Below are 22841 nucleotides of genomic sequence, written 5' to 3' on the forward strand. Positions count from 1 at the left end.
AATAATGCCGCTGAAGCGTCATTTTCTAAAAACTGAATAATGCTTTGTGCTTAATTTTTGTAATAGTAACAAAAGTTCTTATTTTTGAAAAAAAATTAAGAATGGAAATGGGGAATGTGTCAAAGAGACAACAACCCGACCAAAGATCAGAAAACAGCCGAAGGCCACCAACGGGTCTTCAACACAGCGAGAAAATCCCGCATCCGGAGGCGGGCTTCATCTGGTCCCTAAACAAAAATGTGTGACTAGTTCAGAGAAAATGGACGGCATACTAAACTTCAAGACATATACATGAACTAAAATTCAGAATCAGAAGACTAACAAAAGCCAGAGGCTCCTGACTTGGGACAGGCGCAAAAATGCGGCGGGGTAAAATATGTTTTGTGAGATCTCAACCCTCCCCTATACCGCTAGCCAATGTAGAATAAACAAACACACAGAAAAAATCCGTTTAAAAGAAGTCCGAGTCCGATGTCAGAATAAGTAACCTTTAAAGAAACTAAGGAAAATGACACTGATACATATTAACAAAGGACTACTAGCAGTTACTGACATGCCAGCTCCAGACTTCAATTAAATTTATTAAAAGATGATGTCTTCATCATATGAAAATCAAGCTAAACCTTTGACATGGAAAATAATTATTTACTATTCCCAGGCTGAACATACATGTATTATATTTCAAGTGATATATATGCAATTGAGAAAAAAGTATCTTTTACCAACTGTCCTGTCAGCAATTGCCATCACCTTCACCTCGGCTAAAGCTAGGTTTGTCGTGTCATTCTTCTGTATCTTGACGTAACGGCCATTTATTATCGGTGTGCATTCAAAGACCAGGTGGTATCCTGTCTTGGCAGGTCCTGAGTAAAAACCACAACGCGTCATCTGATTATGTGATGGTCCCGAGGTTATATCTAATTTGCGGATAAGATCACCTGTAACATAAATTAAAAAAACTTAAAATCAAGAAAAAGAGATATTTAAAAAATTCCCAAAGTCATTTCGTTTCTAAGCTTTTACAAATGGCAGAGACTGTTTATTTGTATATACAAGAAAGTTCTGGACGGACATAGGTTCCGAACATACATTTTTATTAGTTGTTAGAGGCTTTGAACTAGCTGTTAGTTAACTGCGAGTACTCTCAGATCTGTATACCTAGTGTCTTATTGTTGTTAGGATGTACAATTAACCGTCCACGTCCACTTGTATTTTTGTCCATCTGACGAGTTAAGCCTTTTTCAACTGATTTTTATAGTTCGTTCTTATGTTGTACTGTTATAATCACCCTCCCAGGTTAGGGGAAGGGTTTGGATCCCACTAACATGTGTAACCCCGCCACATTATGTATATATGTGCCTGTCCCAAGTTGTTAATTTCTGTGTCATTTTGGTCTCTTTTGGAGAGTTGTCTCATTTGCAATCATACCATCTCTTCTTTTTTATATGCAATAAGGACAATGGTTTAGCTATCCCTTTGTATCATTATTACAGCTCATTATTCCCTAGTCAATTTAATCTAATTTTATTGGGCGGACAGTTGTTTTACTTCCTGTGCAGCTTTTGTTGCAAAGTTTGTGTCAAAGCTTAGTTGGCAATGACTGTCACTTGTTGCTTATATTGATTTAAAACATATTAGACAATTGACTTTATAATTTTAACAAACCAGCTTACCACAACAGTCTCTCCGTACAAATATTTCGATCTGTCTGATCTTGTAATTACGACCAAGGTCAACCTCCCAGTATGGCGACTGTTTTGTAGCACTTGTAGTGGTGTGCGAAAAGGTGTTTAGGTTGCCGTCATTAGCATTATACGGTTTAAAACTTGAATGTTGCGAACTTTGAGTGGATGTCTTCCCTTCTGCTACCTCATGCAAATTGTCAACATCAGGATTGTCTGGAATGTGATATAAACACACAATTTCTTATTCATATGTTTCTACTAAATGATCAAGTCTTTTTTACGATGAAACATTCCATAGTATCGTTTGAGGTATATCCTACTGTGACTTAAATGTCATTATGATTAGCACGCATTCCGTAGAAAAAAAAAAGAAAAATCCATAGATCAGCTTCGAAGTGAAAATACATTGTAAAATTCTAAATGTCTAATGAGAAAGTGTATGTGCAATTGTATCCGTTCTATTCATCAACCGGTTAACATAAACTGCAAACTGAATATTAACTGTTCTAATACAGTAAGCCTGTGTTTTGTGTCGTCAACCCTGTCCCAAAGGGATATTCAAACTCATAAGTCGATGACAAACTGACAACACCATGCTAAAAACCCGAAAACGAAAGAAAGACAATAACAGTATACAAAACACAACATAGAAAACAAAGGACTGAACAAAACGAACTCTACGAAAAACTAGGGATGATCTGGTGCTTCGAATTTACCGCCATTTGCATTACACTAATAAGAATGGATGGATGAATGGATATTTTCCGTGACGTTTAACAGTTAAATGTTTAGAGTATATTCAGGACGAGATCATTTAAAGGTAAAGTGTAACCAAAGAGCTGAAAGTTCTGAGGAAAAATGACGCCACTGTCTCTAATATTGGGATATTTTTTATGCAAGTCTTGATTTTCACATACCGTAATTAGTTTAACAATGCAACATGTCTCGTAAGCATATAATTGATATATACACAACAGCATATTAACTATGTACTTGGTAAAAGTTATTAATCAATTGAATAGAAAATATTATAACAAATATTATTGGATACCGAATTGACTTCAAATAGGTGCCGATTTGACTAGATGCCGATTTAACTAGGTGCCGATTTGACTTGTAAATTTCAAATCCTCTGCGATCGTTTGCGGTATTTTCTTGAGAAAACCTGTTTTCCATCATCAAACAGAAGTAGAAACTGCTTATAATGATTCTAGAACGCTTCATGATTGTTAAAATAGGTATAACTCACTTAAAAAACAATTTTGAAACTTGCGATGTTTAAATAGGAAGTTTAAAAAGCACGTGTAAAATTTGTAATGAAAGGTTTAGTTTTTATATTCATCAGTTTTAATTTGATATTAAATAGAAATAACTTATTAATATGGATGAGTTAAAATTATTAGTTTGAAAAATGATGAGAGCGCCATCTACAAGATCAATGATGGCGGATCGTAAACAACCACCTCGCCGCGAAATTGAACTTGTTCTCTTATTTCTTGCTTATTGTACTCTATAGTCTGCACCCCCTCTGGAAAGTCCAATTTTGGAGAATAAAACCGCGGACTATACAAGCCTTTCTATGGACAGGTCAACATTTTTGTTGTAAATAAAATGAAGTATGTAAACTGGTTCCCTTCCGACTACAACACTGTGTTCGAGTGTAGCGGAATACAAGCAGATACCAGTTAGTTTGTAAAATAGTAAATATGAAACCGAGTGCGGTAGGCGGAGGCAATAATCGACTTCCTGTTGTTCTGGTCAATGGTATCGGAATAATGCCGCTGAAGCGTCATTTTCTAAAAACTGAATAATGCTTTGTGCTTAATTTTTGTAATAGTAACAAAAGTTCTTATTTTTGAAAAAAAATTAAGAATGGAAATGGGGAATGTGTCAAAGAGACAACAACCCGACCAAAGATCAGAAAACAGCCGAAGGCCACAAACGGGTCTTCAACACAGCGAGAAAATCCCACATCCGGAGGCGGGCTTCATCTGGTCCATAAACAAAAATTTGTGACTAGTTCAGAGAAAATGGACGGCATACTAAACTTCAAGACATATACATGAACTAAAATTCAGAATCAGAAGACTAACAAAAGCCAGAGGCTCCTGACTTGGGACAGGCGCAAAAATGCGGCGGGGTAAAATATGTTTTGTGAGATCTCAACCCTCCCCTATACCTCTAGCCAATGTAGAATAAACAAACACACAGAAAAATCAGTTTAAAAGAAGTCCGAGTCCGATGTCAGAATAAGTAACCTTTAAAGAAACTAAGGAAAATGACACTGATACATATTAACAAAGGACTACTAGCAGTTACTGACATGCCAGCTCCAGACTTCAATTAAACTTATTAAAAGATGATGTCTTCATCATATGAAAATCAAGATAAACCTTTGACATGGAAAATAATTATTTACTATTTCCAGGCTGAACATACCAGTACATTTTTTTTCAATGTGCCGAGAGATGTCAAATATTTGAAAAAGTTCTACTAGAATCTTCAAAATTAACCCCAAAATATCTATGCAGTATAATCATATATTTTTACCAATCACCCGCCCCAAAAGAAAGTAAAATTTCAATGTTATAATTACCTCTATATAACTTTGCCAAAATTTGCCGCAATATGGCCGTGTTTGTGTTTATCCCTGTCGACAGCTTTTCTTGTGTAACTAATCCGATGGAAAAGTGTGAGAAGAATACCAAAAACATCACGATACTCGTTTTACGCTGCATTTTAAAAGTGAATGATTCTCTTGGCTTTACAAATCTCCTGTAGACCTTATACATATTAGCACCAATGTTCATCGAGTGCTACGTGTAAAGTATCACATTTTAAAGTTTGGTCGATATTAAATGAAAAAAAAATATATAAAAATAATTTTCTAGTTCTGAATCGTGTTTTAATTACCGACTACTAAATTTGTGCACAAAGCAAAACGTACAAAATGTGCATATATTTGAAATGAAGATTAGATAAAGTCTTAACCCCCCAAAAGCAAACTATAAATACGTTACGAAATCAAAAACAACGAAACGACACTTTAATTGGTCTTAAGTCAAACTGAGACCCTCAAAACCAAAAAAGTAGTAAATAATCTATTTTAAGGTCCGTCATCAATACCAAAATCTCTAAATTTTTGATAGTTTCTGGTAAATGTATTCACAATATATTTGTATATGTTATGAGTCGACTCGGTCGATTTTGTATTTGACACCATCCCATTGCTGAAGATTGTATGTTGACCTTTTAAATTAGATGTCTTTTGGTTTTCTGTGTCGAATGGTTGTTATATCATTGACGAATACCCCATAAAAAAAGCAGTAAAAATTTAAATCGAAATATGCATTTCTCCTTTTATTTATACTGAGTTGGTCAAAGAGTACAGAATCCTCCCTTTACAACAAGGAATCAAACAGAGATGTCAAACTGATATACATATCCGTTTCCCACAACGGAAATTTTATAATCAATAATAAAATTGGTAGACCAGAAAAATTGTATGTCTATATAGATGAAACGCGCGTCTGGTGTATTAATTTATAATTCTGGTACCTTAGATAACTATTACATCCTAGAGACGTCTTTGTATGAAGGTAGATGAGATAAAAATGTCATCTTTATTGGTCCACACAATATTTTCTATGATGATGTTACTTGTTTTGAACAATGGCCAAGTATCTCAATGAAGTGTTGTTTGAATCTCTCTATATGTCGTCTTAAAACATAAAACATTTGTTTTTCTTATATACTTACGTTGACTGTTTTCAATAAACTGTACAAATACAGGGATGCAAGTGTAAGTCGATGACTGTGGGATACACACTTCAGTAAGCTTACAGCCATGACCTTTACATGGACCGGCTAGTTCCTAAAATCATCAGAACAAATACAATTTTATATTATCTTACATGTTTAGTGTCTAATGGGCTAAAAATTCATGAAAAAGCATAATAAAAATAATAAAGAATAGATACAAGTAGGTCAAAATCAACAGTATAGAAAATAATGAGGGAATAAATAAAGGATAAAGTAAAATAACCTAAAATATTTTCAAAATACAGAAATGAATGACCGCCGATCCATACCCTTTTACATGTATTTTTTCTTCTTTTTCAAAGACTTTCTACATTATAGCGCTGATCATTACGATTGCTGATATTTTCTGAGTGACGGCATAAATTATGAAATCTTCCAATTCTTTACATAGAACATAACTTGTTTTTGAAATGAAAATATTTGAAAAGGAGAGAGCATTGTGGTCCACATTTAACCTATAATTTAGTAGAAAATAAAAATGTCGAATATATGATCATATGTTTAGGTATTATGAAACAGTATTGAAAAAATGACATGTGCTGAGCACACAACCAGTGAATGACTTATCGTGATTATTTTCACCTATATTTTGAATAAATGAGAGAGATACCAGAGTGACATTCAAACTCATAAAACGAAAATAAAATGACAACGCCATTTTTTTTTATGTATCGCTTTAACGTTGTCAATAGTGTTATTAATATATATATTTCATTGAATGCATTTCCTAATATTACGAGAAATTAGTTTTTAAAAATTGCACTTTTGCCAAGCATTGGCCTGTGTGTTCTCTCTTCTTTCTTAACGACTGAAACTAAAATGTTTAGGAATACTTATATATAAACTCATCTAAGATACCAGAATTAAATTTTGTATTTACGCCAGACGCACGTTTGGTCCACAAAATACTCATCAGTGATGCTTGAATCCAAAACAGTTAAAAAGGCCAAATAAAGTTCGAAACTGAAGAGCATTGAGGACCAAAATTCATAATAAGTTTGCCAAATAGAGCCAAGGTTATCTATTCCTGAAGTAGAAAACCTTTAAGTTAGTATTAAAAAAATTCAAATTTATGTAAACAGTTTAGCTATAATAACATTAACGGTACCAATTTTTCTGCACCATATGCGCATTTCGACAAAACATGTCTCTTCAGTGATGCTCGTGGCCAAAATATGTAAAATCCAAAGCTTATATAAAAGATGTAGAGCTATAATCTAAAAGTTCCAAAAATTATAGCCAAATCCGTGAAAGGAATCAGAGCTTTGCACGAGGGAGATACATTCCTTAATTTATAATAATTTTTAACATTTTGTAACATCACATTTAATAACACAAAAAATCCGTATATTCATGCCAGTACCGGAGTACTGGCTACTGGGCTTGTGATACCCTCGGGGACTAACAGTCCACCAGCAGAGGCATCGACCCAGTGGTAGTAATAACATTAACGGTACCAATTTTTCTGCACCAGATGCGCATTTCGACAAAACTTGTCTCTTCAGCGATGATCGTGGCCAAAATATGTAAAATCCAAAGCTTATATAAAAGATGTAGAGCTATAATCCAAAAGTTCCAAAAAGTGTAGCCAAATCCGTGAAAGGAATCAGAGCTTTGCATGAGGGAGATACATTCCTTAATTTATAATAACTTTTAACATTTTGTAACAGTAAATTTGATAACACAAAAAATCGGTATATTCATGCCAGTACCGGAGCACTGGCTACTGGGCTGGTGATACCCTCGGGGACTAACAGTCCAACAGCAGAGGCATCGACCCAGTGGTAGTAATAACATTAACGGTACCAATTTTTCTGCACCAGATGCGCATTGCGACAATACATGTGTCTTCAGTGATGCTCGTGGGCAAAATATGTAAAATCCAAAGCTTATATAAAAGATCCAAATCTGAGGAGGACAGATTAAAATTGACACTCCGTAAATTTTATGGATACCATCACGAATTGGTGGATCCATACTATGTATCTTTGATCAAACAAGCTAAGGACATTTTTACCACATGGTAGATTGTTGTTTGTCATTATGTCGTCTAATCTTTTAATTACCAAACGTGACTTATTCCCGATTGTGACTGTTTTGCTGAGTGTGAATTCGCATTACTATAAGACGTGTTACGGTACTTGTCTATCCCAAATTCATTTATTTAGTTTAAATGTTTAATGTTATATTTGTAATTCTCATTGGATTTTGTCAAATGTGTTGATGTCTTTCCTATTATATTTATGTGTTATGGTAAATAATATTAATCACCGCATTCATTTATTAGATTTCATTTTGTTCAACGTAATCAGTACGATATTTTATGTTTGAAGTCAGATTCAAAACAAACCGGACATAGCTTTATTATATAATATAGTTAATTACTACCTTAGTTTGCTAATAATAAATATTAACATGTGCATTGTTATTAAATGCAATATCAGTATTTAGTTCAAATATAATCTTAAATCGATCCTAATTCTATCTTATTCATTCAAATGACGTCATTTTTTCATTTTTTGATGATCTGTTTTACAAATTCAAATGACGTCATCATTTTTTTGTCCTTTTTTACAATTTCAAATATGACGTCACTTGGCGTTGGGGTTTGGGCTTGTTCGGATGTGTCTACATTTTGTGTTGCAAATGTCTGGTTATGTAATGTATTTCAGTTGTTTCCTGTAATTAGTTAATATTTCAGTTCTATCATGTACAGCTTCTGTTTAATAATTTTATAAATTTACTGTTTGCAAAAGTATAAATTATTCTAAATAATAAGGATGTTCTGGTAACTAACAGAAAACTCTGGCCGTTTTTGGCACAACTTTTTTGATCTTTTGGTCGTCGATGCTGTTCGACTTTGTGCTTGTTTCGGCTTTCAAACTTTTGTATCTGGGCGTCACTGGTGGATCTTGTGTGGATAAAATGCACTTCTGACGTATTAAAATTTTCAACTTGTTGCCTTTTGTTGGCTGTTGTTCGTGTGTTTCTTTGTCAATTGTATTCTCCAATTTATTTATATTGTAGTCCTGTGGTGTTGAGTTGTCATTTTAATGTTATATTTCACATGGCTATGAAAGGGGAGGTTTGGCATGCCACAAAACCAGGTTCAACCCGCCATTTTTTTCTTTAAAAAGTCCTGTACCAAGTCAGGAATATGGCCATTGTTATATTATAGTTCGTTTCTGTGTGTGTTACATTTTAACGTTGCGTCGTATGTTTTCTCTTAATTTTGAGTGTAAATTCACATTGCGATAAGACGTGTCACGGTACTTGTCTATCCCAAATTCATGTATTTGGTTTTGATGTTATATTTGTTTTTCTCGTGGGATTTTGTCTGATGCTTGGTCCGTTTCTGTGTGTGTTACGTTGTAGTGTTGTGTCGTTGTTCTCCTCTTATATTTAATGCGTTTCCCTCAGTTTTAGTTTGTTACCCCGATTTTGTTTTTTGTCCATTGATTTATGAGTTTGAACAGTGGTATACTACTGTTGCCTTTATGTAGAGCTATAATCCAAAAGTTCCAAAAAGTATAGCCAAATCCGTGAAAGGAATCAGAGCTTTGCATGAGGGAGATACATTCCTTAATTTATAATAATTTTTAACATTTTGTAACAGCAAATTTAATAACACAAAAAATCCGTATATTCATGCCAGTACCGGAGTACTGTCTACTGGGCTGGTGATACCCTCGGGGACTAACAGTCCACCAGAAGAGGCATCAACCCAGTGTTAGTAATAACATTAACGGTACCAATTTTTCTGCACCAGATGCGCATTTCGACAAAACATGTCTCGTCAGTGATGCTCGTGGCCAAAATATGTAAAATCCAAAGCTTATATAAAAGATGTAGAGCTATAATCCAAAAGTTCCAAAAAGTATAGCCAAATCCGTGAAAGGAATCAGAGCTTTGCACGAGGGAGATACATTCCTTAATTTATAATAATTTTTAACATTTTGTAACAGCAAATTTAATAACACAAAAAATCCGTATATTCATGCCAGTACCGGAGTACTGGCTACTGGGCTTGTGATACCCTCGGGGACTAACAGTCCACCAGCAGAGGCATCGACCCAGTGGAAGCAATAACATTAACGGTACCATTTTTTCTGCACCAGATGCGCATTTCGACAAAACACGTCTCTTCAGTGATGCTCGTGGCCAAAATATGTAAAATCCAAAGCTTATATAAAAGATGTAGAGCTATAAAGTTCCAAAATATAAATATGACAATATCAAGGATAATTCATGTTAGCGCAGAAGTGCTGACTACTGGGCTTGTGATACGCTTAGGGAATTAAATCTCACCAGTTTGACTTTTATCGTAAAATAAAAATTCTTTTAACGCAGCAAATGCATAAAGTTTAATTTTCGTTTTTTTTCTAGTCACAATACATAGTATGTGCTAATTCGAAACTCGTCTCAAGTAAGTGGTGAGTTGATGACAATAAATTTAAATGATGACGCACAAAAGATTCAACATAAAAAACTGTCTGCTTAAAAATTGTTACGAAAACACACCGATCTATCTTATTTTTGATTTTAGAGATATGACGCAATAATTGTCAGAAAAATTATTGCAATATAAATACGTATATTCTATTAAACATACCTCAGGGAATGTTGAGGCGGCTACAAATCTATTTCCTGAACTTTCAATGAGTTCACCATAATGATTATTATCACCAGGTTCAGTATCATATATCTGACAAGACTTATTTGATGAGATAACGTTTATTGATTTACATAATTGTACTCTAGAACAAAATTGGGCACACAATGACCACATCGGCATCGTCTGTTCAAACAGCATATAACCAGTATATATTTTATCCTTTTGGTTTCTTATGACGACTATGTCACACAAAGTCCAGGCAAAGAGAAAAACTAATAGAAATATCAGGTGATACATTTTTGTACTTTGAAAAAAAAAAAAACACTATTGCTATGTTACATTTCCAGTGCTGTTTCGCAATCTGAAAATATTTGTGTGTATTTCAGATCCTTTTATGCGGACTAAATCACGGGTGATTTTGTTTTCTATTGAAATTCTTTAATTTGAATCCCTTTCAAACTCTTAACCATGTCAATTAATGAAGTCTAAATTGTTCTTCCATGCGCTGAAAAGATGTTTTTTCTTCCAAAGTGAATCATATCATCAGGACCACTTACGATTTAATTGCAAAACTACTGTAAAATTTATAAGTAATTTGAAAATAATCATTTTCAAAGTTAAAATCTATAAAATTGCAATTACTGGAATTTGATGGAATATTTCAATTCAGAATATTCACAGCTTTCATCTAGTAAATGACTAATCATACCAGAAAATACAAATTTTGACATGCTTATATGACACTAGCGAATTTATTGTCCCCGAACTCAAAGCGGAAGGAAAAAAAATGGTCGTCCAGGTGGACAATAAACTTGCGGATATCCGAATAGCCAGTAGATAAGTGTTTTAGACAGAAAGTTATCATTTTCTACTGTTACTCTCACAACTGTTCTCAATGCCATATTTTGGTTTACCTTTTTTTTATTTGAAGCAGACGCCGTAAGATTCCACGAAGCTATATTCTGTAATGACGTCATAATAATTTGGATGCAAAAATAGTACAAGTGTAGTATCAAACTCTTTACAGCGTTATCGTTTGTTTCCCGCAAAGAGGCTACTTTTGGTCAATAAAGGGCTACCTTAACTTGAAATGGGTCACATGGTGGCACGAAAACTATAACAATTAGATTTATGTTTTGCTTATTGTTTACGATCATGCATTCATCCAATCGTTAATATGAATTAAACCGATTCCGTTCCATGTCTTTTTGAGGAATGTCTATTAGCGGATAGACAATACAACGTCAGCCAATCAGAAGACGCGTTACATTCATATTTAAATTATACGAAGATAATATAGAGAATAGTAGAGTAGGGGATTCACTCGAGGATGGCCAATTACTATTGACCAGTGTTACATCATTGTCCTTTTGGTGACTGCTGTCATAGCACATCTAGTTATTCTATATATTGACACAAAACATTTAGATTTTAACTTGGGGAATTTATTTTACAAAGTTTGGGAAAATTGAAAATTTCAAAACTAAAATCGTCTTTTTTGTCATAGATTATTGTATTAAGGTGACCGTGTATGTCAAATTGGTGGTGGACTATGTTACTGGAACCCAATAAAAAAAGTTTGGATTGTTAATGGAAAGAACAAAGTAAAGGTTATCTTACCAATGTTGTAATTAGATCTTTGAACATAGTTTACATTGGCACTAATATCGATTTTATCATCAGCAAATAAAAAAAAAACATAATTAGATTTATATTCTTTTTAAACGGGACAAATAAAGACACACACACGTTCATTTTTTATCTATAAAGAGATAGACTCCTAACTGTCCTACTGCCTGTCAATACATTTATTAAGTAAAGTCTTCTTTGACTGTCCATGACGTTAAAATACTAAATCCCTGAGATGTGTTTTAGTAGAGTTTATTCGCTGATGCATGATTTTGTTTTACTATGAATTGTTTTGGCTTTTAACTAGTTGTCAGTAACTGCGAGTACTATCAAATTACTCTCAAATAGTACTTTCTTGTTAAGTTTACTTGTTGATGCTATTTGTAATGCATTTTTGTTATTTAATGTTAACTTGTATCAGGTTTATGATTTACGAAAAACTAAGGATTTTCTTATCCCAGGAATAGATTACCTTAGCTGTATTTGGCACAACGTTTTTGAAATTCTGGGTCCTCAATGCTCTTCAACTTTGTACCTGTTTGGCTTTATAACTATTTTGATCTGAGCGTCACTGATGAGTCTTATGTAGACGAAACGCGCGTTTGGTGTATTAAATTGTAATCCTTATACCTTTGATAACTAATTATATACCAGTTTGATTGTTTGGAATTACTATAATTTTTCACTTCTTCGTACTATGAACATCAAAATTGTTCCCTTTTTCCTTAAATACTGTATATACATCAAATTACCGGCACCTGTACATGAAAAACACGAAGTTTTATCGAACACCAATTGTATAGTTGTATTATTGATATTCACCCCACGTGTACCAGGTTTTAAAATACTTTTATTGATATGCAAGACATTTCTAGTTATTCCTAAACGGAAAATTATACAGCCAGAAGAAGAAGTATAATATGACGTATTTTTTTTCAAAGTTGATGTTTTTTCTGAAATTGTTTAGCATTTTACAGCGGCATTATGCTGTTACTTAATTTAATTATTCATCCCTTATTCTATTAACTTTGTATTTAGACTGTATCGTAGATCAATTTGTTTTCGTTCAGTGAATGTTCATTTGTGCAACTACGTTTTTTGTATTGAGTTCAGCCATTCCAATTGATATTTTAAAGTGTTTCTTTCTCTGTTGTGTTGTGACACTATTGTCTGATGTTCAGTAGTTGGCGTTTGTTGATGTGGTTCATTAGTGCTTCTCGTTTTTTATATAGATTATACCGTTGGTTTTCCCATTTGAATGGTTTTACACTAGAAATTCTTTGTGTCCCTTTATAGCTTGCTGTACGGTGTGAGTCGTGGCTCCGTGTTGAAGACCGTACCTTGACCTAGTATGGTTAACTTTTATAATTTGTGGCTTGGATGGAGAGGTGTCTCATTGGCGCTCATACCACATAAGAAGAAGATCCTCAATTAGAAGAGCACAGTTAGAACCTTTCGGAATTCAGTTTGACAATATAATTTTTGCTTTAACAAGCAACAAGTTTTCCACTGGCTATTATTGCAACAGACAAGTTTAAGATATACAATGTCATGATTTAGTTAGTTAACCAACTATCAGATGATGTTGAAGAGTGGTATATAATGTAGAGAAATATAAATGTCAAATCAGTTAACCGCATGCGGTTTTTAACACTTACAAGTGTGTTTCGTACAAAAAAATTAATAGATACCTATATTTTACAGAAAATGATTTCTAATGGAAGTAGTAGTCCTTGTAAAAAGTATGAGTGTCTAAAAAGTAGTGGACAGAAGCTATTGCGGGATTCATAAAGAGAAATTTTTAGCCAATAAAACCAATACAAGTTAGGGGCACACAGAATAATGACTCAACGCTTTCAGATATTAAATTTCGGTTAATTAGTTTTCTAAAAGGTATATGTTATAAATAGGTCATGACAAAAGCTAGAAAAAAAAAGAATTACACTTTATTAGATATCGATGTAACAGTTACCTCAATTATACACAACTAGAACAAATACATTTATGAATACAAAGTTGAAGTATTTTCTGTCAAATCGATTATAATAGGAAAAGCAAATTCAAAATAGGTTTAATGACTATGTACATTGAGGGAGTACAAATAAGGTATGTAAAAGTAAATCAGGGTGACGAAAAGCATAGCCGATACACAAATAAAGTGCGTACTATTTTTTCAGGACTTGTTAGAAGCATGATGATTCACCCACACAAAATGCAAAATATAGAGATAACAATAATAAACCAAAATTAATTTGAAATGTTTTTCTTTTCTTCAGCACTGCTTTCATCTTTGTCTTAAAGCTTTCTTCTTTTGCAGTTTTCCTGGCTGAAAATAGGGTTATTAAAAAGCCGAGACGGTAAAAAAATTAAGTGAGTACTATTCTTTCCGAATTAGTCAAAAAACTTTAAGATTCACCTACACGAAAAGAAATATATTGGCATTAAAACAATCAACTGAAATCAATATGAAACAGTCATGTTTTTCTTTTCTTTACCACTACATTCATCTTTGTCTTCCTTTCTCTCGCAGCTTTCTTGACTCCTTCATTATGTTGAATTCCTCTTTTGTTACCATGTTGTCTACAAATATGTATAAAAAGGTAGCATTAAATGCATATGATTGTCATATTGTATTAAGTAAAATAACAAAAATAACTCCAATGAAAATTCAAAATGGAAATTCCCTAATCAAATAGCAAAATCGAAAGTTGAAACTCAACCAAAAGGAATAGAAAACAACTGTCATATTCTTGACATGATATAGGCATATTCTCATGCAGAGAATGGTTGGTTTAACCTGGTTAAATGAAACTATTTTTATATGTTACTACTATCATAACATACAGTTTATTGAAGACATTACCTATAACAAATATGTCTTCATTGTGATGAAATTATACTGTATTATCTTTCATATTAGTCATAAATATAGATTCTTGAATTGATACCAGTGGATTACCGGATTTAACCAATCGAGATAGTAAGATTATCAATTTTAAAGTCTGAGCATTAGCGAGGACTTAAAATTCATAATTTAACCATCGAGTTACTATGCAAGAATTTGTTTCTGTTATGATTAAAAAGTAAGTTTTCATTTTCTGTTATACCAAATACCCCTTGAAGTGCCCTCCACATTTAATAAAGTAATAAATTTCAGTTTCACCTGTTAGCACATGATTCATTCAGTTGGTTGATTAAGGTTACGACCCTAAAATTAATCCAATCATCTTTTGAGATCACCGGCAACCAAACGTTGATTATTTTTGTTTTCATACAATGAGTGCAGAATGCTATTAATTGTCAAAGAATTAGAGAATATCACGGATGAGCATCATTTAACGTTTTAACTTACGTTTCTTTTTTTAAATCTTCTCCAGGATAAACAGGTACATTGCCTTTTTTGTATATTACAGACTAAATATAGCAACAATTTTGAAAATTAAAATTGAGAATGGAAATGTGGAATGTATCAAAGAGACAACAACCCGACCATAGAACAAACAACAGCAGAAGATCACCAATAGGTCTTCAATGCAGCTAGAAACTCCCGGACCCGGAGGCATTCTTCAGCTGTCCCAACAAATATCTATACTAATTCAGTGATAATGGACGTCATAAGTATGTAATATCACTAAATAACACTTTCTATGATTTATTATTTTGTATACTTAAGAGAGTTCGCTTCTCAGTTTCAAAATAATTAACTTTTCAAAACACTAGTTTATATTGATATGTGATTTATAAAGGAATCAAAAGAGCAAAAAAAATATATAGGTCAATGTACTTGTTTTCAAGATGTTATCCATTGAAATTTTGATATATAATTTTGAAATATTCTCTCTTAACTTTTCATAGCTTTACCAATGACAAGATTAAGTTCTCAAAAACTTTTAAAAAGTAATTAAAAATGTATAAGACTTTTACAGATTGCTTATCATTATACATGTAGAAGATTTATAAAAAGAAAAAGTGGGTCGATGGACAAATATTTTTAAGGCATTCAGATGGATAAAACCAGATGATTCCAAAAATCTGACCGAAATCCCAAAACATGACAAGCGAACTTCCTTAAAGTTCTTAGTTTACATCTAGTATTGCAATGACTATGATGATAATAGTTTAGACGTATACAGCCAACAGAAGAATATATTATATGAATTTGAAGCGACAGTAAATGAGAGACAGAAGATACAAAAGAGATATCAAACTCACCAGTCGAGGACAAACTGACAATGCCATTGCATCAAAATCTCCAACGGAAAAAAAAGATCAATAGAAAAACAACAGTAAGTAAAACATAACAAAGCTATAGACTGAGCTGTATGAACCCCATTAAAAAATACCGGGGTGATCCCACGTGCTGCGGAAGCAGTTAACCGATATGCATACTACATACAGTCATTGAGATAAACACACGAAGGTGCAAAACAACTTGCGGAATCGCATGAACTTCAAACGAGCGTAAATGGGCGCGCTAACGAAGTAAGCGTCACCTGATAATCATTCTTATTTCATATTTTTAAAAAAAACCATGATTTAATACAAAATATATATTATGCCATCAATTCTCAATACGTCTATTCCGAATATAATGAATCCTGGGTAATATTTTCAAAAACGTACATCAAAACGTTGTGATTGGTTTAAAACGTTCTAAACAATTGAAATTCAACCAATGACGTAACGTTATTTTCATTTTGGTGTACGAACAATGAGATTACCCATAGTCCTTTAGATTCTGAAAAGGCAAATTCCTTAGAGATATCTTTCCCCTAACATGTCACAATCGGGAATAGAACACGATCAACACGGTTGATTTACATATCAGACGAATACTCTGTTATCTAATCATCTAAGTCCACGGCAATATGTCGCTGGTAAATTGAGACACAGATAAAACGTATTGTATGAACAATCCTGATGATAACCGTCTACCGTATAGCCGTGTTTTCGCGGGGTGCAAATTATCGCTTACTTTCGCGGATAGAAAAAAATCGTCAATATAAATTCCGCCAATTTTAAAACGGCCCATGCAAATGTCTTGATAAAAGTTTTAAATCAGCCAAAATGATGATTACCAAAATATTTCGTATACCTTTTTCAATGAAAATCACTAAATTTTACATCCGCGAAAATAACCCGCTATACGGTACTTTATGTTGTAAAATGATGAGATGTGATACGATTTACACATAAGACAACTTTCAACTAGAGACTTCATGACGTAGACGTAAGCAACTAACGTACCAAACGGCCTTCGACAATGACAAAAACCCATAACACAACACAATGTAAAAACAATTCAAATAAATGATAAAACTTGATATTTGTACAATACAACATTCAAAACAAAAGATATGATAGACATCAACAACAACAACAACAACTGAACTACAGGCTCATGACTTGGGACAGACAAATACACAATGTTGCAGGGTGGTTTAACATTTTTATGAATGTTCATAATAGGAGACAGTTTGAAATAATTAAGTTTATTTGGTCCTTAGCTAAAAGACAAATATGTAGAGTTTCAAAGAATGCCAGAATATAAGAATTTGAAAGAAATCATATATGCCCTAAACACTTTCTATTGTTTCTCCAAATATAGAATGCAGTTTTAATAAGTTTAAATCAGTGTTTTGATGCCACTTTTTAGAAGTTAGATTCATCAATAGATATCGTGATGCATTCCTCAATATTCGTAATCCTCAATATTTGTACAATGAAATATATTATAAAAGTATTCTCAAATTCACAACTGTACAATTCGAAAAACATAAAAATTAAGCATAGAATTCGGACATCTTCATAGGGAAATGAAATTTTTACATTTTTCAACATACCTTCGACGATGATCAATTCCGTAAACAAGTTCAGAAGAATTTCAGGTGTGTTGACGCCATCATCGAAATAGACAAAAATCTTCTCCAGATCACTTTTCGTTATATAACCTTTTCCATTCGAGTCATACGGGTTAAATACACATGGATTGAGCGGAGTCTTGGGTTGATTGTTTCCAGCATACTCCATCTCCACATGAAGCTTCCGGTCTTTAGATATTACCTCTGAACTTCGTTTGAATCTTACTGAATATTCAATATGAACTCCCCAGTCATGGTTGTTGTTTTGATGGTGATAATACGCTCTGCCTTTTATGGAATGGTTTACATTTTTATTGCTTTCACACTCTTCGCTGACGCCAAATAACAAAACCAGATATACGATGGTACCAACCACGTTCATCATCTAAGGTTAAATAATTTATTATAGAATAGGCTATTTGCCAATTCCCGTAATTGACCCTGTAATTAGAGATCCCTCTTTCAGTTGTCTCCCTTATGAGGGACATTAATTTTCATTTATAATGGAGAGCTAGCAGAACGAGCAAATTTACTTGTGCCTAATGTGAGTAATATTTAAGGCTTTCAAATCTTTTAATTATATTAATTTGTTGTTAATCTAAATACTTTTGACATCAGGAATTATTTTTTATGAAAAATTAGTTAAACCGCTGATACATCACTTTCAATTTTAATATCATACTTTGCATTGGCAAAAGCTAATTTTGTCCGGTATGGAACCAGTCTACGATTGACAAATGTAAGTAATTTGTTTAAAAAGTGTGTAATAACAGAATCAAATCGGTAATTGGCAAATGGACTATTGTAACTACCAATAATGATAAATTTTAATCAGTATACAAAACAAAGGAGTATACAATATGAAATGGATCTGAAAAAAATGAAGGCAAATGATATTTTTAAATTAATGATATATAAAGGATTAGCGATTTCACAATTGTTAAATGTATCAGAGTATATACGAACTACAGTCAATTTGCAAAATATGAAAAAATCATTAATGTATAGGAAAATGATGAGAAAAAATGTCATAATAAAATCATCTGGAAGTTCATTAAAACTGACAAAAATGTAACAATTGTTAAAAATCAAAATGTTTGTTCTATATTTAAAGCAGAAGGTGATGAGATAAGACGTGGGTATATGTCAGGGAGAAAACAACCCAAAATCAAGTCAAAATTGGACCATCAAAATTAGACAAGACTTGTGGCTACTAAAAAGCGTGCTGTTAATTGACTGTAGAAAAGATCGCACAACAATACAATGTACTTAATGAAATGAAACTCACAAACAACAGTATTTAAGCGATGCCAGTTTTAAGGCATTGGACTGACACGTTTAGTGTGTCGAGTTTGACTTATGGAGTAATCAACCATACTATCCCCCCATCAGTTGTGACGAGAAAAACATTGGGTGATAAAATCAGTAGCCCTTTTCACTAAAAATGTAAAAATTATCGTAAGTCTACATTATTCCTTAACAATTCAACTAAATATTTTTATCGTAAGATTAATTTTACACTTAGATTTTTTGTGAAAAGGGCTACAGATGGGGAACTCTATGCATTGATGCTATTTCAAAAATAGGTAACAACAAAACAAATGTCATACAAATTCAGCACAGATACCAGAGTTTGTATGCAAGACACGGGTCGTCAACAAAAGACTCATCAGAAACGTTTAAATCAAACTAATATAAAAACCTTAATGTTGAAATAATAATCTTTAACCTCTCATATTGGTCGTGCTATCTTCATATTAAAAAATACAGTTGTAACTGAAATAAATCATTGCATAACACGTTATGCAATTGTAGCTGGGAATGCGTATAACTCTTGAAGATAACCAAAAGTTCGACCGATTACTTCACCGTTTAAAATGCTTGCAAAATATTGGAATAATAGTGATCCTAACCCTTTTAATTTTGACGTTATATTATATATATTCCTTAATGGAAAAGGTTGATAAAAAAGGTGTTGTTAAAATAAAAATTCCATAGGCAAACATGTCTTAGAAGAAAGATATGAATTTGGTAAGTTGGCATTTGTTTCTCTTTTTATTCCTAGATCTAAAATATGGAAACAAACAAATACTTACTTTTTCAATTTTCCTTAAGATGAAAGAAGTCTTAAGTTTCAGTCTGTTGATATTCCTTCAGTTATATATATATATATATATGTGTTACAGTAAATATGGGAAATTAGGAATTACATGTAATTACTAAAATTTAGGAATTACATGTAATTCCCGATGCACTTAGTAAATACAACCAATTCCTGAATCTGCCCAGTTATTACAAGTAATTACAAATTTTTAAATGAAATTTTACAGCTATTTACTAACAGCTAAAAACAATGTTGTAATATGGTCAGCTGATAAAAATAGGGTAAATCTGATTAGAAGAACAGTGAATATTATCAAAATGTATAAAACAAAAAATTAAATGGGATTTTTTTTGTTGTTGAATCAAATTAGAATTAGCTTTTTGCAGATAAATTTGGTTCATTTTTTTCAAAATAAGCTATGAAACATGGTTGATGAGCTATTCACTTGCAAATGAATAGTTCGACCTCTATGTAACCTTTAGCTGGAGATTGGTTACACATGTATATCTATATATATATATATATATATGAGTCTAAAAGATTGTGTAACATAACCGATAAATAGATGGAAAATAAAACACTAAAAAGTGTTAAATATCATCGCACAAAGATGGGAAAACTGAACAGATTATTTTCCATCTATTTATCGGTATTGTTACACAATCTTTTAGACTCATATAATTTTTCCTGTTTGTGCAATATTGTCAATTTTGATGATCCAATACCTATTAAGTTTACTGGTTGGTAGATTCTTATAGACTCTATAATATATATATATATATATATTTAGACCCTTCTACAACGAAATTTGTTTTACATGCACACGTATAAAAATTGCGGTTTTTATCCAACGCAATCATAGGTTTGAACGTTGTTTTCAATTTAGACTCGTTTATATATATATATATATATATATATATATATATATATATATATATATATATATATATATATATATATATATATGGAAGGATGAAATCGATAGAATAGAACTGTTAACTTTTTACTTATTTTATTATTCTATTTAATATATATATACATAGCAGATGGTACTTTCTGAATAATTAGAGACTTTGCACAAGGAAGATGTATTTTTAAAAGTACTAATCGATTATGTAACTTATATTCCGGAAAGCATTATTACGCAACTCTTCACATCACCTAAAAAGAAACTGCACATTTTTCACTAGGGGGTTTATTTGAAATTTTCTTCCTGATTATGTATGATGTGTTTTGAATCAATCATTCTTTAATATGACAAGGTCGATGTAAAAACAAGGACTTACATTATGTATGTCAGTGAGGCCCGAATAAAAGGGGTAAAAAGGCCCAAAAAAAGTATAATGTATGAATATTAACAACACATAACTTTGGAAGGTTGTTTAAAAAAGTAAAATAACAAAAATACCAAACTTCTCAGAAATTTCTAAATGGAAAGTCCCTAAACAAATGGCAAATTCAAAAGCTGTAACACCTCAAACGAATGAAATAATATAGGCAACAGTTGTATACCGCTGTTTGAAAGTCATCAATAGATTGAGAGAAAACAAATCCGGGTTAAAAACCTTAAAATCTGAGGGAAACACATCAAATATACGAGGAAAACAACGAAACAACAGAAACACGAAAGTGCAACAAAACAAGAAACGATAATGCAACACAAACAGAAACGAACTCTTAAATAACAATTTCCACTTTCCCAACTCGGTACAGGACATGTTAAGAAAAATGATGGGTTGACCAGGTTTTGTGGCTAGCCAAACCTCCCGCTTATATGGCAGTTCTTAATATACTACTAAAAAGACAACATTACATGACAGGACTACAATACAAATGAATGGAAGAACATTCAGGACAAAGAAATACACAAATTATGTAATACAATAGAACATTACGACATGCTTATAGTTATTAAAGGTACAAGGCTTATATTTAATACGCCAGACGCGTGTTTCGTCTACATAAAACTCAAAATATTCAGAAGGCAAAACAAAGATGAAGAGCATTGCTCACCCAAAATTATAAAAGTTGTGCCAAATACGGCTCAGGGTTTCTGTTTCAAAACTGTCATGTTCCTGACATAGTACGGACATTTTCGTATGTAAAAAATACTGGATTGAACCTAGTTTTAAAGCTAGGTTAACCTCGCACTTGTATGACAGTCGCATACAATTCCATAAGTTTGACAACGATATGTGAACAGAACAAACAGATATAATAGGGGAAAAAGTCAAAAATATGGGTACAGCAGTCACTATAGTGTTATAATCTTAATTAATCAAAAGCATTCAAATATGTCAACAAAGCAAAAAGAAAAACATAAAGAAAAAGCACATTGACAAAAACGAAAGACAAGAACACAGAAAAAGCACATTGACAAAAACGAAAGACAAGAACACAGAAAAAGCACATTGACAAAAACGAAAGACAAGAACACAGAAAAAGCACATTGACAAAAACGAAAGACAAGAATACAAAACTTTACAATAGCACAATAACACAATGACGGGTTTGATTTATAAGTACCCGGCCACATCAGATTGATATTGCCAAAAAATAAACTAAGCAAAAACACCGGGTGATAGCAGGTGCCCCGAAACGCTAACACACTCTGATCTACCAATCGGCAATCCTCGGGTAAATCCGCTACTCTACGAAATTGGCCAAGTTAAACTAACTCAGCGATGCCACACTCGAGCAAAGTTGGACAGGGTTGTCGTTACACCAAGTTATCTGTAAAGCAGATATTCCATAATGGTTATCTACACGAATGGAGTCCGTGAAATTGTGTAAGGAACGCATTTAACTTCAGCACTTGAAATCCTTGATTCTATGGCTTCCTTGTTTATAGGAAACCTCAATCAAGATAAATCATTCTACGAAATGCAAGCCTTTGAATATCATAACAACTGCGAGATATATACTCCATATGCAGGTGCTGATGAAATGGTGCTACATTGAAAGGGAACTTGAAATCATTTTTGTTGTTGTAAAGTTTTCTTCTCATCCGACTCTGAGTAAAAATTTCTAGGTGTTATTCAACTGTATCAATTTAATCATTTACTTACAGTTTATATGAAATTTGAAGAAAAAAACCCTTGTTTTTTCCCTTCCCCCCTTCCCGA

At 32.7% G+C, this 22841-nt stretch overlaps 1 long non-coding RNA gene across 1 annotated transcript; it reads right to left on the minus strand.

Moving 5' to 3' along the window:
* Window positions 1-665: 665 nt before the first annotated feature.
* Window positions 666-4544, minus strand: LOC143083310 (uncharacterized). The gene is made up of 3 exons (XR_012980628.1): window positions 4282-4544; window positions 1674-1898; window positions 666-938 (listed from the first exon to the last, which is right to left on the minus strand). It is a non-coding gene; the product is annotated as an uncharacterized LOC143083310 (long non-coding RNA).
* Window positions 4545-22841: the final 18297 nt, after the last annotated feature.

Source organism: Mytilus galloprovincialis, chromosome 7 (assembly GCF_965363235.1).
Source record: "Mytilus galloprovincialis chromosome 7, xbMytGall1.hap1.1, whole genome shotgun sequence".
Lineage (NCBI taxonomy): Eukaryota > Metazoa > Mollusca > Bivalvia > Mytilida > Mytilidae > Mytilus > Mytilus galloprovincialis.